The following is an 18,171-nucleotide window of genomic DNA, read 5'->3' as shown; positions in this document are numbered from 1 at the left end:
GCCTTGGTGATAGAAACAATGCTGGAGATCTAATGATAGAATTTTGCAAGACCAACAACTTCTTCATTGCAAATACCTTCTTTCACCAACATAAACGGTGACTATACACATTTTTTTTTTATACACATGGACCTCAGCAGATGGAACACACAGAAATGAAATTGGCTACATCTGTGGAAAGAGACGATGGAAAAGCTGAATATCATCAGTCAGAACAAGGCCAGGGGCCGACTGTGGAACAGACCATCAATTGCTCATATGCAAGTTCAAGATGAAACTGAAGAAAATCAGAGCAAGTCCACAAGAGCCAAAATATGACCTTGAGTATATCCCACCTGAATTTAGAGACCATCTCAAGAATAGATTTGACGCATTGAACACTAGTAACTGAAGACCAGACGAGTTGTGGAATGACAGCAAGGACATCATCCATGAAGAAAGCAAGAGGTCACTGAAAAGGCAGGAAAGAAGGAAAAGACCAAGATGGATGTCAGAGGAGACTCTGAAACTTGCTGTTGAGCGTCGAGCAGCTAAAGCAAAAGGAAGAAATGACGAAGTAAAAGAACTGAACAGGAGATTTCAAAAGGCGTCTCGAGAAGACGAAGTATTATAATGACATGTGCAAAGAGCTGGAGATAGAAAACCAAAAGGGAAGAACACACTCGGTGCTTCTCAAGCTGAAAGAACTGAAGAGAAAATTCAAGCCTCAAGTTGCAATAGTGAAGGATTCCATGCGGAAAATGTTAAACTATGCAGGAAGCACCAAAAGAAGATGGAGGGTATACACAGAGTCATTGTACCAAAAAGAATTAGTCAATATTCAACCATTTCAAGAGGTGGCATATGATCAGGAACCAATGGTACTGAAGGAAGAAGTCCAAGCTGCTCTGTAGGCATTGGCGAAAAACAAGGCTCCAGGAATTGACGGAATATCAATTGAGATGTTTCAACAAAGAGATGCAGCACTGGAGGTACTCACTCGTCTGTGCCAAGAAATATGGAAGACAGCTTCCTGGCCAACTGACTGGAAGAGGTCCATATTTATGCCTATTCCCAAGAAAGGTGATCCAACTGAATGTGGAAATTATAGAACAACATCATTAATATCACACGCAGGCAAAATTTTGCTGAAGATCATTCAAAAACGGCTGCAGCAGTATATCGACAGGGAACTGCCAGAAATTCAGGCCAGTTTCAGAAGAGGACGTGGAACCAGGGATATCATTGCTGATGTCAGATGGATCCTGGCTGAAAGCAGAGAATACCAGAAGGATGTTTACCTGTGTTTTATTGATTATGCAAAGGCATTTGACTGTGTGGATCATACCAAACTATGGATAACACTGCGAAGAATGGGAATTCCAGAACACTTAATTGTGCTCATGAGGAACCTTTACATAGCTCAAGAGGCAGTTGTTCGAACAGAACAAGGGGATACTGATTGGTTTAAAGTCAGGAAAGGTGTGCGTCAGGGTTGTATTCCTTCACCATACCTATTTAATCTGTATGCTGAGCAAATAATACGAGAAGCTGGGCTATATGAAGAACGGGGCATCAAGTATGGAGGAAGACTCGTTAACAACCTGTGTTATGCAGATGACACAGCCTTGCCTGCTGAGAGTGAAGAGCACTTGAAGCACTTACTGATGAAGATCAAAGACCACAGCCTTCAGTATGGACTGCACCTCAACATAAAGAAAACAAAAATCCTCGCAACTGGACCAATGAGCAACATCATGATAAATGGAGAAAAGACTGCAGTTGTCAAGGATTTAATTTTACTTGGATCCACAATCCACAGCTGTGGAAGCAGCAGTCAAGAAAGCAGAAGACGCATAGCATTGGGCTAATCTGCTGCAAAGGACCTCTTCAAAGCGTTGAAGAGCAAAGATGTCACCCTGAAGACTAAGGTGCACCTGACCCAAGCCATGGTATTTTCAATCACATCATATGCATGTGAAAGCTGGACAATGAATAAGGAAGACCGAAGAAGAGTTGACACCTTTGAATTGTGGTGTTGGCGAAGAATATTGAATATACCATGGATTGCCAAAAGAACGAACAAATCTGTCTTAGAAGAAGTACAGCCAGAATGCTCCTTAGAAGCAAGGATGGCGAGACTGCATCTTACATACTTTGGACATGTTGTCAGGAGGGATGCGTCCCTGGAGAAGGACCTCATGCTTGGCCAAGTACAGGGTCAGCAGAAAAGAGGAAGACCCTCAAGGAGGTGGATTGACACAGTGGCTGCAACAGTGAGCTCAAGCATAACAACGGATGGCGCAGGACTGGGCAGTGTTTCGTTCTGTTGTGCATAGGGTCACTATGAGCTGGAACCGACTCGGCGGCACCTAACAACAACAACATCAAGTCAATTCCGATTCATAGGAACCCCACAGGTTTTCCAAGGCTATATATCTCTATAGAAGTAGACTGACACATCCTTCTCCCTTGAAGCTGCTGGTGGTTTCGAAATGCAGACCTTTCGATTAGTGGCTGATTGCTTTAGGCACTGTGCCACCAGGGCTCCTTTTACTATCATTAAAGTCAGTGAAATAAGGTAACGTATGTGGAAGTGCTTGTTACATAGTCAAAATAAAACAAAACAAAAGAAACAATGTTGCCTTCCAGTCAATTCTGACTCAGGGAGACTCCATAAATTATAGAGTAGAACTGCTTCATAGGCTTTTTTTTTTTTTTTTTTGGCTGCAATCTTTATGGAAGCAGGCCTTTCTTTTGCAGGACTGATGAGTGAGCTGGAACCACCAACTTTTAGGTGAATAATCTAATGCTAATCATTTGTGCCACCCAGGGACCTTTGCTACATAGTTAGCAGCCATTGACTGTGACCCCTTCAAGATGTGTATCTGTGATCTTTGGAGGTCCCTGTCTGTATTGTTGGAGCCCTGGTGGCTCAGTGGTTAACAGCTTGGCTGCTAACCAACAGGTCGGCAGTTCGGATCCACCAGCTACTCCTTGGAAACCGTATGGGGGCTGTTCTACCCTGTCCTATAGGGTCCTTATGAGTTGGAATTGACTTGACAGCAATGGTTTTTTGGATCTCTGTTGTCCTCCTTCCTTATTATTCATTTCTAGGGCTTGGTCAAAATGCTTTCCTTTTTTTTTTTTACTCTGTAACTGTACTGCTCAACTTTTGCCCGTTGCACTAAGAACAATTTCCATTTCTCATTCTAGAGACAAAAAAAAAGAGCCTCAAAAATTTCTTGGATAAATCTAAATTTTCTCAGAAGTCATTTGATAATAATCCCACAGGTGAGAGAGTAGATACCTCTCCACCACATTCTGCCTCCTTCTGGAATTCTCCGCTCTCTCCTGTTGAGTAGCTTTTGCATTAGAATAATTGATGAATATTAATATCAATACAGGCAGAGGAGGGGAGTCTGTGAGCTGTGAGAGGCTAAGTCAGGTGGATTGCCTGCCAGAGATGGGCCCAGGCAACTGCCTGGGTGTGTCTTTAATGTGCTATATTTATTTTGGTCACTTTCTAAAAGTCTTAATCTCTTCCCTTTCCTGGTAAAAGTATGGAGGAAGACAAATTCCAGTGTGTGCCTGCAAAAGCTTCCGTTCTGACAGAGGCCATTTAAAGAATAGGATTTGTCCTCTGTGGGGGTTTTTGAGTTTCTTGTGGAAAAAAAAAAAAGAAGAGTGAAGAAAGGAGAAAGCGAAGGAGAGAAAAACAAGGAAAAAAGAGCAGGAGAAAGCACAACTCAGGGGGTGGGGGCGGGGTGCTCTGAGCTGGGAATCAACATTTTAACACCCTCCCCTCCCCAAGACAGTCTTCTAATTAGTGGGGTTTGAAAACCTAGGGCTGGCCCAGTCACAAATGAGTTTCACCTTAGAAAGGAGAAAAGCAGTGTGAGCCCCAGAATCCACCCACCCACCAAGCTCAGGGCATAGAAGCCTTCGCCAAACTCCTGGGGCAGAACCCCACCCCCACCCCACTAAGTTCAGGGAGCAGAACCCCACCTCCACCCCACCAAGATCAGGGGACAAAGAGCCCCAACCCCACCCCACCAAGGTCAGGGGCAGAACCCTCGCCCCCGCCCCACCATGCTCAGGGGATGGAACCCCACCTCCACCCCACCACGTTCAGGGGGCGGCACCTCACCAAGCTCAGGGCACAGAAATGTTTCACCATCACCCCTACCCCACCCACCAAAATCAGGGCTCAGACCCCCTCCCCTCCAACTATCACCAAGCTCAGGGTGCAGGAGCCCTCCCTTCTCTCAAGCTTAGGTTACAGTAGCCCATAATGGGTAGTCTGCAGGCGGCGGGGCAGGGAGAGGTTACAGGAACTAAAGGGAAGGAGCTTGAAAGATAAATACTTGAAGATTTTGGAAACGGAGGCAAGCCCTCCCTATCCAGAGACCAGCCAGCGTGGCGCTTGACTCAGGTTGTATCCATGGGTCCCCCGCATTGGGGCTGGCAGGGTCCTTCATGCAGATGACAGGGGCCCCGAGTTCAGAGACGTGGCTACAGTTGACAACCCTATGATCCACCAGTAGAGAGGGGCTAGAAGGGAGGGTGGGTGACCTTCAGCAGTGTTGGAGAATTAATGAAGGAGCCTCTGGAATTCCACCAGCACCATGCATGGAAGGGCTGCTCAGGCTCTGCTTGTAACTCAGGACCAGAGCTACCACTTGGCTCAGAATGGCAGCCTCTAGCTTGTGCAGTGGTTCTTAGCCTTGACCCCACCTGCCATCAGTCCTTCATCTGTACCAGGCCCAAGGGGAAGCATTCCAGCAACCCCCTTGTTCCATTCTATCTAAACAAACAAACGAACAAACCCCAAACCAGTCATTGCCATTGAGTAGATTTTGACTCGTGGCCACTCCACAGGCACAGAGTAGAACTGTGCTCCACAGGGTTTTCAGTGACTGATTTTTCAGAAGCAGATTGCCAGACCTTTTTTTGAAGGTACCTCTGGGTGGACTCGAACCTCCAACCTTTCAGTTAGTAGTCAAGTGCTTAACTGATTGTGCCACCCAAGGACTCCTCCATTCTCTCCACCTTCCTTCAAGGACTTCTACTAAACTGGTTACAGAAGGATCCCACACAAGCTACCAAAAGCCATCCATCTTGGCTTTTACTTTTTATTTCTAAATATGTGCAGACGTTGCAAGTCCCCAGACACAGAGAGAATCAGCAGCTTAAAGAGGGTCACTGAGCTGAGAGGGTGATGGAGTACCTAAAAAATGATTCTAGTTTTTTTTCTCAAGGAAATTCTAGAAGCTGTTTTATCAAGGAAATAAGAGTGTTTACTGTAAAATAAAATAAAATAATATAAAGAGCAATTGTTGTTGTTAGGTGCTGTCAGGTACGTTCTGACTCATAGCCACCCCATGTACAACAGAACGAAACACTGCCTGGTCCTGCACCACCCTCATAATCGTTGCTATGCTTGAGCCCATCGTTGCAACCACTGTGTCAATCCATCTCATGGAGGGTTTTCCTCTCTTGCGCTGACCCACTACTTTACCAAGCATGATGTCCTTCTCCAGGGACTGGTCCCTTCCGATATCATGCCCAAAGCCTGTGAGATGAAGCCTTGTCATCCTCGCTTCTAAGGAGCATTCTGGCTGTACTTCGTCCAAGGCAGGTTTGTTCGTCCTTTTGGCGGTCCATGGTATAGTCAATATTCTTCACCAACAACATAATTTAAAAACATCAATTCTTCTTCAGTCTTCTTTACTCATTGTCCCACTTACACATGCATATGAGGTGATTGAAAATACCATGGCTTGGGTCAGGTGCAACTTGAGGCTTGAATTTTTTCTTCAGGTCTTTCACCTTGAGAAATTCTGAGCGTATTCTTACCTTTTGGTTTTCTAACTCCAGGTCTTTACACATTTTGTTATAATACTTCACTTTGTCTTCTCAAGCCACCCTTGGAGATCTCCTGTTCAGCTCTTTTACTTCATTATTTCTTTCATTCGCTTTAGCTACTCTGCATTCAAGAGAAAGTTTCAGAGTCTTTTCTGGCTTCCATTTTAGCCTTTCTTTCTTTCCTATCTTTTAATGACCTTTTGCTTTCTTTGTGTATGACGTCTTTGATGTCATCTCACAACTCATCTGGTCTTTGGTCATTAATGTTCAGTACGTCAAATCTATTCTTGAGTTGGTCTCTATTCAGGTGAGATAAACTCAAGGTCATACTTTGGCTCTCATGGACTTGTTTTAATTTTCTTCAGCTTCGACTTTTTTGCATATGAGCAATTGATGGTCTGTTTTGCAGTCGGCCCTTGGCCTTGTTCAGCTGATCATATTGAGCTTCTACATCGTCTCTTTACACAGATGTACTCAATTTGATTCCCGCATATTCCATTTGGCCAGGTCTATGTAAAAAAAAATTAAAAAATAAATTTTTTTTTTTTTTTTTTTTATGTATGCAGTTGCTGTTTATGTTGTTGGAAAAAGGTATTTGCAATGAATAAGTTGTTGGTCTTGCAAAATTCTATCACCTGATCTCCGGCATTGTTTCTATCGCCCAGGCCACATTTTCCAACTACTGATCCTTCTTTGTTTCTAGCCTTCACATTCCAATCACCAGTAATTATCAATGCATCTTGATTGCATGATTGATCAATTTCAGACTGCAAAAGTTGATAAAAATCTTCAATTTCTTTGTCTTTGGCCCTAGTGGTTGGTGCATAAATTTGAATAATAGTTGTATTAACTGGTCTTCCTTGTAGGCATGTGGGTATTATCCTATCACTGACAGCATTGTCCTTGAGGATAGATCTTGAAATGTTCTTTTTGACGATGAATGCAACGCCATTTCTCTTCGATTTGTCATTCTCGGATAATAGACCATATGATTGTCCAATTCAAAATGACCAATACCAGTCCATTTCAGCTCACTAATGCTTAAGATATTGATGTTTACGCATTCCATTTCATTTTTGATGATTTCCAATTTTCCTAGATTCATACTTTGTACATTCCGGGTTCCGATTACTAATGGATGTTTGTAGCTGTTTCTTCTCATTTTGAGTTGTGCTACATCAGCAAATGAAGGTCCCGAAAGCTTTACTTCATCCACGTCATTAAGGTCACTCTACTTTGGGGAGGCAGCTCTTCCCCAGTCATATTTTGAGTGCCTTCCAACCTGGGGGGTTCATCTTCCAGCACTGTATCAGACAGTGTTCTGCTGCTATTCATAAGGTTTTCACTGGCTAATGCTTTTCAGAAGTAGACTGCCAGGTCCTTCTTCCTAGTCTGTCTTAGTCTGTAAGCTCCACTGAAACCTGACCATTATGGGTGATGATGCTGGTATTTGCTTCTATCGCCATAGCAACCAGCAAGCCACCACAGTATGACAAACTGACAGGTGGTGGAAAGAGCAACTGGAGCACAAGAAAGAATTCTTGGAGATAAAAGCATAATTTTTGAGAATAAAAGAAGAACTTAGTTGCAGCAGTAAATGGCAGAGCAGACAGAGCTAAAAATCTGATATGATGAATTAGGAGCTCGATTTAATTCAAAGAATTGTTACAACCACAGAGGGAAAAGGCAAAGAGATGGAAACTATGAAAGGAAGTGCTTATCATGGAAGGAGGTCCAGAAGATCTTTTCTTTCATCTGACAGGAGTCCAGGAAAAGATAACAGAAATGGTGGCAGTGGAGCCGTGACCAAAGGAACAAAAATTTTTCCCTGGGCTGAAGAGAGATTTGTAGCACCAGATCAAAAGTGCCCTTCAAGTGCTTGGTGGGATTACTTAAAAAGACGGGCAGGTGAGCCCCTGGAATGCCAAGGAGTGAGGGGAAGGGGCAACATGGTGAAGTTAGGACACCCCGGTCACACTGACAAGGTCTGAATCCTGACACAGCCTTTCTCCAGCTGTACACTCTTCAGCAAACCATTCTGTCCCTTAGTGCCTTAGCTTTCTCATCTGTCAAATGGGAGATAAAGCCCATTTCGTCCAATATTTTTGAAAATTAGGAGATACTACTTATCAGTCATTTCACAAAGAGCTGGCAGGTTTTATAATTCCTTAATCTTGTTGTTAGGTACTGTTGAGTAGATTCTGACTCATGGGACCCCACAGGACCAAGTAGAGCTACCCCACAGGATTTCTTAGGCTGTAATATTTTATGGGAGCATACCACCAGGTCTTTTCTCCCACTTAGCCCCTGGTGGGTTCAAACTGCCAACCTTCCAGTTAGTAGCCATGCTCTTAACCATTATGCCACCAAACCAAAAAGCCAAACCTGTTGTAGTCGACTCAATTCTGGCTCATAGCAACCCTGTAGGAAAGAATAGAGCTGCCCCATAGGGTTTCCAAGGAGCAGCTGGGTGGATTCGAACTGCCGACCTTCTGGTTAGCAGCCAAGCTCTTAACCACTGTGCCACCAGGGCTCCATTATGCCACCAGGGCTCCTTAATTGCTTAATAGTCACTAGCTATTTATTAATAAAAAGCAACAATGTTACTGATGGTAATAGATATAAGTTCAAATGTTTATTAAGTTTTTAACACCCTAGAGTTTGCTATGCCATTATAAAAATTTACCAGTAGCCCTTCTAATTTATCATCCTGGGTTTGGAAAATTGACATTCTCAGTCCTGTGAGAAACCTGGAACTCCCTGTAGTCCAGTGGAATGAAACACCTTTGCAAAGCCGTGGAGAAGGCGGCCAGGTTTAGCTCTGCCCCTGAGTAAACATTGCAGATGGAGCCTAAAGACCCATTCCCTGGCTGAGCAGGATTGGATTTTGTTTGGTTTGGAGGGTGGAATTTGTTTGCTTTGTTCTGGGAGTTGGGGCTCCTCCATCTCAGGAGGCTGGTAGCCCTGTTCAGAGTGGACTACAAAAAAACTAAAGCACCTAACAAAGAAAGTTACTGCACAGAAATTCTTCCTTGGGGCAAACAGCAGGACATAGACTCATGCACCCAGTGGGATCTCAGCTATGAGTTTGTTGTTGTTGTTGTTGTTAGTTGCCATTGTATAAATTCCAACTCATGGTGACACCATGTGTGCAGAGTAGAACTGTTCTGTGGAGTTTTCAAGGCCATATCACCAGGTCTGTCTTCCAGAACATCAAGCTTTCGGCTAGTAGTTCTTCACTTAACCATTTGCTCCGCCCAGGGATTCCTCAGCTATGATGAGAAGATTTGAATCACAAGCCAAGCCTTTTTCATAGAGGTTCCCTTGAGCCATCCAAAATCCTGCAAGGAGCCTTTATCACTTGCGTAATGAGGAGAAAAGGTCCCAAGGGGCTCCTCTCACAGACAGTTTAAGAGTTGCTTGAGAGAGGGAGTGTTTTGGTCAGCAGGGCAGACTGGGGTTCTCTTGGAACTCTGAACTTTGGAGCTAGCACAGCCCACAGCCTGGCCTTTGGAGCTTCCTGTGGGGGGGGGGGCGGATAAGGACTTCTGGTAGACATTTATCTTCTTGGCAAGATGTTTTGTTGTTGTTAAGTGCCATCAAGTAGAGACCCTCCCCCCCCCAAGACTCATGGCAACCCCATGCGTTAACAGAGTAGAACTGCTCTATTTTTTTCAGCTATAATCTTTATGGAAGCAGTTCACCAGGCCTTTCTTCCATGGAGCTGCTAGATGGGTTTGAGCTGCCAACCTTTGGGTTAGCAGCTGATCAGAAACCTCTTGTGCCACCCAGTATCCTGGCAAGATGCTTAAAACCAGGCCATTACCATGATAATAGTTACTTTTTATCAGCTGCCGTATGCAGGACCTGTTCCAAACTCTTACATATTTTATCTCATTTTATCTTCTTTGTTGTTGGTAGGTGTCAGCTCCAACTCATGGGTAACTTGTATATAAGAGAACAAAACATTGCCCAGCCCTGTACCATCTTCATGATCATTGGTATGTTTGAGTCCATTGTTTTGGTCATTCTGTTTTGATCCATAGGGTTTTCATTGGATAATTTTTGGAAGTAAATGGTCAGGCCTTCCTTGTTAGTCTGTCTTAGTCTGGAAGCTCCACTCAAACCTGTCCACCATGGGTGACCCTGTTGGTATTTGAAATACCTGTGGCATAGCTTTGAGCATCACAGCAACATGAAAGTCGCCACAGCACAAGAAACTGACAGATGGGTATCTTCTCCTTGAATCAGACCAAACCTATTGCTGCCAAGTTGATTTCAACTCATAGCGACTGACCCTGTAGGACAGAGAACTGCCCCACAGAGTTTCCAAGGAGCAGCTGGTGAATTCGAACTGCCAACCTTCTGGTTAGCAGCCAAACACTTAACCACTGCGCCACCAAGGCTCCATAAAAAAAAAAAATTTACAAGTGAAGCAATTGAGACCAAGAGAAGTTAAGGGCTTTGCCCCACAGTCAGCAGAAGACATTTTCAGATTCCAACATTGCAGGAATGGATCCATGACATTAACTTAGGGAAAATTTGAGGGCAGCATTTTTTGTGTTAAAAATCGCTATTTTTTGGATCATCTTTAGTTAAGAGATTTTAAAATTTGGCTTTGAAAGAAAATACTCTAATGTATCCCTACCTCGTAAGTGCAGGACAGTGATATTCTCCATAGTGACATGGAAGAAAGTTGCCTTACCTGCTCTTCAAGGCTGGTAGCTTTCTGTTTATGAATGTGGTGACGCTGATGAATTTGGTCTCCTTTTGCTTGGGGATGTGATCGCTGCAGTGTTTTTTACTTTTCTAACTCCTGTGATAGGCCTTGGGCTGTGGTATTTTCTGCTCGAGGCTCAGGGTTAAATAAACAGCCTCATATCCTTGAGTCTGTGTTGAACCCACATTGGACATTGAACTTGATGGAATCCCTAGAACCAAGTGTAAACCATGGAGATGAGCTGCCGCAACCCAGGGAAGGACAATCTCCGCGTATGAACATCATCTTTGGCTCTGAGCACCAGAGTGGAGTTGGGTAGTTCTTGGTTCTCATTTCACCTGAGTGTTTGGCAACTGTCTTAGTCTTCTGAGGCTGCTATAACAGAAATACCACAACGGGGTGGCTTTCAAGAGAACAAATTTATTTTCTCACAGTTCTGGAGGCTAAATGTCCAAAGCAAGGTATTGGCCATGTTGATTCCTTCCATGTCGGTAGCCAGGGCGTTCCTTGTTTCCTTGGCTTGTGGCCAATTCTCACATGGTGTCTGTCTTCCCCCGTGTATGTCCATGTCTGTATCTAATTAGCCCATTTAATAACTCAGAAGTGATTAGATTTAGGACACACCCTGTACTGGTGTGGCCCCATTGATATACCAAAAATCCTACTTCTAAACAGGATTACATCCACAGGGTATAGGGGTTAGGATTCCAACACATATTTTGGGGGAATGCAATTCAATCCATAAAAGCAACATTTGACACAGGGCCTCACCCTCTGTCTTGACTCCCTTTTCTCTTGATTCCTATGCAAGGCACCTCCCTCTCTTGGTTTCTCTTCTTCCCCATGGTTCTCTCCTTCTCCTCAACCTCTTTGTGTTGGAAATGCCAGGGTTTGGTCCTTGGTCCTCTTCTGTGCACTGTCCATGCTCAATTCCTGGGGATTGCACCCATAATCATGGTTTTAAATATCATCAGTTCATAGCACCAAGCTTACCCCCCTCTCCTGGATGCCAACACGAAGACTCACCTACCCTCTGCTTCCTTGATACTCTGTAGAGATTTCCAATATACATCTCAAATTTAACATTTAAAACACAACTTCTCCTCTTAAATGCCTCACCCACCCCAACACACACACACACACACACACGCACACGCACACACACACACACAAATCCTCTACCTGTGGTCTTCCTCCCTCAGGTAAATATCCTATCCATCTTCCTAGTTGTTCAGATCCCAATTTTTGGAGACACCCTTGACTTTTCTTTCTCTCACACCCGACATCCAATCATCAGGAATCATTATTCCCCACCTGGCTGGTGTCCTGGCCTCCACTCTTACCTGCTCAGCCGCCAGAAAGATCTTGTTAAAATATGTCACATTGTGTTGCTCCTCTGCTCAAAACCCTGCCGTGACTCCCGTGGGACCCATGTCTTACAGTGATGGGTGAGCCCTCTGTGGTCTGCACAGGCTCCCTCCGCTCCGACCTCTCCCCGGCCGTTCCAGCCTCTCAGCTGTACGGCTCCTCTCTGAAGACTGTGGCTGGTGCGCTCCAGCCTTCAGACCTCTTACCAGGCCTGTTCCTCTGTCAGGGATGCTCTCCTCCTGACAGCTGCAGATCAACCACTCCTTCACTTTCTTCAAGTCCTTGCTAAAGGCCTCCATTCTATTTCACATCACAGCCAGCCCCCTTTTCCCCACCCTGGCCCAGTACACTTCCTGTTCCCCTAACCCTCCTCTTCTTCCTCCCGCAGGACCCAGCCGCTCAGGCAAAACAGAGAATTTGCCAGTAGAGACCAGTGCCAAATACAGGCTCACTTTTTTTTTTTTTTTTTGGTGGGGGGTTTATTGATTTATTTATTTTAATCATGCTTTAGGTGAAAGTTTGCAAATCAAGTCAGTCTCTAATACAAAACGTTATAGACACCTTACTATGTATTCCTAGTTGCTCTCCCCATAATGTGTCAGCACACTCCTCCTCTCCACCTTGTATTCCCCGTGTCCATTCAGCCAGCTCCTATCCCCCTCTGCCTTCTCATCTCCCCTTCAGACAAGAGCTGCCCACATAGTCTCATGTGTCTACTTGAACCAAGTCATCAGAAAAGGCCAATCACTAGAAAAGGGCATCATGTTTGGTAGAGAGTCAACAAAAATAAGGAAAACCCTCCATGAGATGGATCGACATGCTGGCTGCAATAATGGGCTCAAATATAGCAAACAAAGATTGTGAGGATGGTGCAAGACTAGCAACGTTTCCTTCTGTTATACATAAGGTTGCCATGAGTTGGAGCCAACTTGATAGCAGCTAAGAACAACAGTAACAGTTTGTGGTACTTTGTTACTACGGCCCCAGGAAACGTGGAATGCGTGTGCAAGAGAAGTGGAGGCCCACGGATCAATATGTTCCATGTTTGCCCCTCAGCCCACCCTGGCACAATGTCGTGTGTGCTGTGTACAGTGACAAAGGCTGAAGGTGTTTTACACCTGTGGTGTGCCAGCCCTCTTCCCCAAAATGGACATGTGTCAGCTCACTGAATCTGACCAACAATCAGATGAGGCAGGCCCTGTGAGCGCCAGCCCCATTTACAGATGAAAAAAGATGAGGCACCCTAGCAAGGGCCAGACCAAGATCCTAACTAGTTGTCATTGAGTGAATTCCCACTCATGGTGACCCCATGTGTGTCAGAGTACATTTGTGCTCTGTAGGGTTTTCAATGGCTGATTTTTTCAAAAGGCCCTTTTCCTGAAGTACCTCTGAGTGGACTCGAACCTCCAACCTTTCGGTTAGCAGCTGAGCGCTTAATTTTTTGCGCTGCCTACAGTGAGCCTTGTTAAATGTTTGTAAGTAGTTGCTGACTTGCATGAAGAGAAAGGAGGTTCTGCTGAGCAACATGAGCAGGGACGGGCTAGCCCTGACCCACCCACACATTTTCTCTGGCACCTGGGGTCCTGGGATCACTTTTCTCAGGATGCTGCAGGGGCTCCTTGGGGGAGAGTAACGTACTGGAGAAACAGCACCATTTACCTTGCAGAGGAGGGGGGACAGTCATATCCCCTTACTGACTGCCAGCCCCACTCCTAGTCCTTGCCCACCATACACCCCATTGCAGCGATAACAGCTCCTTCCTTGAGCTCCATGAAATTCTGTGTGCACAAGGAAAATTATGTGCTTGTTTATCCAAGACTGAATCCACCCGAGATAAGAATTTATAAACTTTGGACTACATTTTGTCTTCAAATTTTTCTGTCCCTTTTCCAATCACTTAATTAACAAGAGTTTTGAAGAGGCCAGACCTGCTTGGCAGTTCTCACCCAGAGCACTGGGGCTTTTTTCTTCCCTTGTGATTCCAGCCTCAGGGCAATTAACAAGAGTTTTGAAGAGGCCAGACCTGCTTGGCAGTTCTCACCCAGAGCACTGGGGCTTTTTTCTTCCCTTGTGATTCCAGCCTCAGGGCATTGGTAGTTCAGTGGTAGCATTCACACCTTTCCTGCAGGAGACCCGAGTTCGATTTTAATCTTCATCAGTGGAACCCAGCACAGCCACCACCCGTGTGTTAATGGAGTCTTGCATGTTGCTATGATACTGAACAAGTTTCAGGGGAGCTTCCAGACTAAGACAGACTAGGAAGAAAGGCCAGGCAACCTACTTAAAAATCAGTCAATAAAATTCTATAGATCACAGTGGTTCGGTTTGCATTTTCTTTCTTCCATTGTGCATGGGGTCACTGTGATTTGGGGGCCAAGTCTATAGCATCTGATGACAACAGTTTTGGTTCCAGTGGCTGACGGTGAATCAGGGTCTTGCCTATAAAACACACACCTCCAGGCCTGTGGCATGAGTTGGGGAAAAAAAAAAAAAATTGCTGTGAAAGTTGGACCCATTTGTAAGCAGGCCCCATCTCAGAAAATCCCTCTGCCCTCTTTTGTGGCAAGAGTTCACTTTCTCTGGGTCTCCTTGCTTCTAGAACCTTCACAGTCAACGGCCAGCCCAGATTATTACAGTTTCCTTTTAAATGCGGATGTGGCTATCAGATTAGTCTGAAGAAAGTAAGTCTTGATTCTTCCTGCTCCTGACAAACTTTTTTTTCCTGACGAGAAAATTTCTAAAGAAAAAAAAAAAAAGGCACACGATGGCTTCTTTGCTGTGTGCGTTTCTTTCAGTGGGTCCATGAATCCCTCATTGTTTGCTGCCACAAGCCCAGACTTTTATCCCCTGTTTTGTTACGTACATGTGTAACACAGTACCAGGTAATGAAAGGGTTTTTCTTGTGTTTCTGTTCTTTGTTTTCAAGGAACAACAGAGAGGGGATTTCCAGGCAAGTGAATACATTTCCCAAAGCAAGTAGCTAAGGAAGGCGAATCCTGGAGAACAGAGGTGAAGAAACTGTGTATGCCACATTTCCTAAAAACCCAGTTGCTGTCAAGTCGATTCTGACTCACGGCGACCCCATGTGCGTCAGAGTAGAACTGTCCTCCACAGGGTTTCCAGTGGATGAATTTTTGGATGTAGAGGGCCAGGCCTTTCTTCCAAGGTGCCTCTGGGTGGCTTAAACTGCATTGTCTACTGATCTGCTTATTTTCTTTCCTGTTCGGACATTGACTTGGCATACTCCGCTTACAAGTGTGCCGAGGATCGTGGTTAGAACCTAGGGTAACTGAGCCTGTAGGGGCCAGACTTCCAGACCCCGTGCAGGGGTAAGCATGTGGGCCCTGCATATCCCTAGGGGATGCCATTCCTAGCATGGTCCATGGGGAAGATGCCCCTGGGGTTGTGCAATACAGATCCTGCACAACCGTAAGCTACTCTGTGGCCTCGTTTGCTTTCCTTAAGTCCTGGCTTGGAGTTCCTGGGTGGTACAAACAATGGACATGCCCAACTGCTAACTGAAAGGTTGGCAGTTTGAATCCACCCAGAGATGCCTCAGAAGAAAGGCCCGGTGATTCACTTTTGAAAAATCAGCCACTGAGAACCCTATGGAGAGAGCTGGGAACCATGGTCTCGGATGACGTCTAGCTTAATTGGCATAACATAGTTTATAAAGAAAATGTTCTATACCCTGCTTGGGTGAGTGGTGTCTGGAATCTTAAAAGCTGGTGAGCAGCCATCTAAGATACTCCACTGGTCCCACTCCATCTGGAGCAAGGGAGAATGAGGAAAACCAAAGATACAAGAGAAAGATTAGTCCAAAAGACTAATGGATCACAACTACCCCAGCCCCCACCAGACTGAGTCCGGTACAAACGAGACGGTACCCGGCTACCACCACTGACTGCTCTGACGGGGATCACAATAAAGGGCCCTGGACAGAGCTGGAGAAAAACGTGGAACAAAATTCTAACTCACAAAAAAAGACCAGACTTACTGGTCTGACAGACTGAAGAAACATTTATGGCCCCGGACACCCTTTTAACTCAATACTGAAGTCACTCCTGAGGTTCAACCCTTCAGCCAAACATTAGACAGGCCCATAAAGCAAAACGAGACTACATGGGCACACCAGCCCAGGGGCAAGGTTGAGAAGGCAGGAGGGAGCAGGAAAGTTGATAATAAAGAACCCAAGGTTGAGTGTTGACACGTCGTGGGGTTGGCAATCGGTGTCACAAAACAACATGTGTGTTGTTTAATGAGATACGAATTTGCTCTGTAAATCTTCATCTAAAGCACAATAAAATAAAGAAAAGAAGAAGAAAAAAAATCACGAAAGGAAAAATACCCTATGGACCAGAGTTCTGCTCTGACCCACATGGGTCGCCATGAGTTGGAACTGACTTGACAGTAACTGGTCACCTCTGGCTGGGAGCCGTATGGAAATACCACAGTTCTAGGATGCTAATGATGGCACGTTATTAGCATAATAATCCTGGTGATGGCGAGGATGGTGCCGGACCGGGCAGTGTTTCAATCCACTGCACATAGAATCAGCTCCTCAGGGAACCCCTACCAGCCATCACGTCCCTCCCCAAGGAACTTGCCCAAAAGGCATCAGTTCCTTGAGGGCACCTGCCAGGCTGCCCTGCAACCTTCTCAGGTGTTACCTGCTTCATCCTCCTCTCCCGGCAGGTGTTGAGCACGTGGAACACCTGGATGAGTTTCAGGATATAAAGGTGACAGCATAATTGTATTAATCTTGTAAAGGCGGATCTGTTGAAAATGATAGTGAGAACCATGACAAGCTCTTGGCAGTTGCAGCCTTAAATATCTGGAAGTAAGATAGGCGTAGGCTCATTCTCGTGACTTTTGAGAAGTTTATTAAAACCAGTTGCTATGCACTAGCCTCAGACTCATGACTACCCATGTGGGTCAGAGCAGAACTGTGCTCTGTAGGGTTTTCAGTGGCTTATTTTTCAGACATAGCTCACCAGGCCTTTCTTCTGAGGCGCTCTAGGTGGACTCAAACCGCCCATCTTACAGCTAGCAGCTGAACGTGTTCACTGTTTGCTCCACCCACGGATGCTTTGAGTGTACTTAAAGTAGAAGAAAAGGTGTCTCACCTTTTAGTTTTATTTCACCACCTTTGCAGGGCTGGGGGCTCCTCATGGGCTGCTCCTCTGTGGCTCTGGGGATCTCATTGCTTGGTCTGAAAGTGATAGAATCTGAGTTATAAATTAGCTTTAGTAGAATTCAATAAACATTTTGCTTTTTCAGACATCACATGTTTGAAAAAACACTTTTGTTGTTACTGATTTTGAACGCCATATTTGGAGGGAGGAAAATCGTATCCACCAGAGGGGCCAGCGAAGGCCCCTCTCAGCACCAGCCTGCCACTCCCGGCCCACTCCCCCTCAGCCTCCAGTGGTGTTCGTGTCCATTCTGGTGGCCCTCAGGACTGGCGATGCTGCTGCTTCCCAGCTTAAACCACCTAATGGATGAATTGCTTCTCAGGGTTCAAAGAAGACTTTCAGCTTCATGATGTCCTCTGAACCTCACAACGTTGATCTTGTTGTTAGCTGCCATTGAGTCAATCCCTGACTCATGGTGACCCCATGCACAACGGAACGAAACACTGCCAGGTCTGGCACCATCCCCACGATTGGTTGTGGATCAGGACGTTGTGATCAATTGGGTTTCATTGGCTGATTTTTCAGAAATAAATCACCGGGCCTTTCTTAGCTTGGAAGCTCCACTGAAGCCTGTTCAGCAACACACAAGCCCCCACTGACAGACAGGTAGTGGCCGCAGACGAGGTGCCATGGCCAGGGGTCGAACCCAGGTCTCCCGCATGGAAGATGAGAATTCTACCACTGAACTGCCATTGAGCCTCACAACAACCAGGTGAAAGTGATAGGGTCTGAGTTATAAAGAGGCCTTAGTAGAATTCAATAAACTTTTTGCTTTTGCAGACACCACATGCTTGAAAAAACACTTTTGCTGTTATTGATCCATGCACAATAAAGCTTTTAAGGTTTAAATAATCTCCACAACATCTTTACTGTCACAGAAGCTAGGAGTAGAATGTGACTATAATAACACCAATTGTTCTGATTCTCTACCACAGAGCAGGAAAAAATACCTTGCATTTTTACCATCCCTTATACTTTATGAAAAACACATTCAGTTCACAATATAATTCGATCAGCTAAGCAATCACGTAAGAGAAGGGA

Source organism: Elephas maximus, chromosome 2, assembly GCF_024166365.1.
Source record: "Elephas maximus indicus isolate mEleMax1 chromosome 2, mEleMax1 primary haplotype, whole genome shotgun sequence".
NCBI lineage: Eukaryota > Metazoa > Chordata > Mammalia > Proboscidea > Elephantidae > Elephas > Elephas maximus.
The sequence above is the reverse complement of the archived record's forward strand: the minus strand, read 5'-3'. Positions refer to the sequence as shown.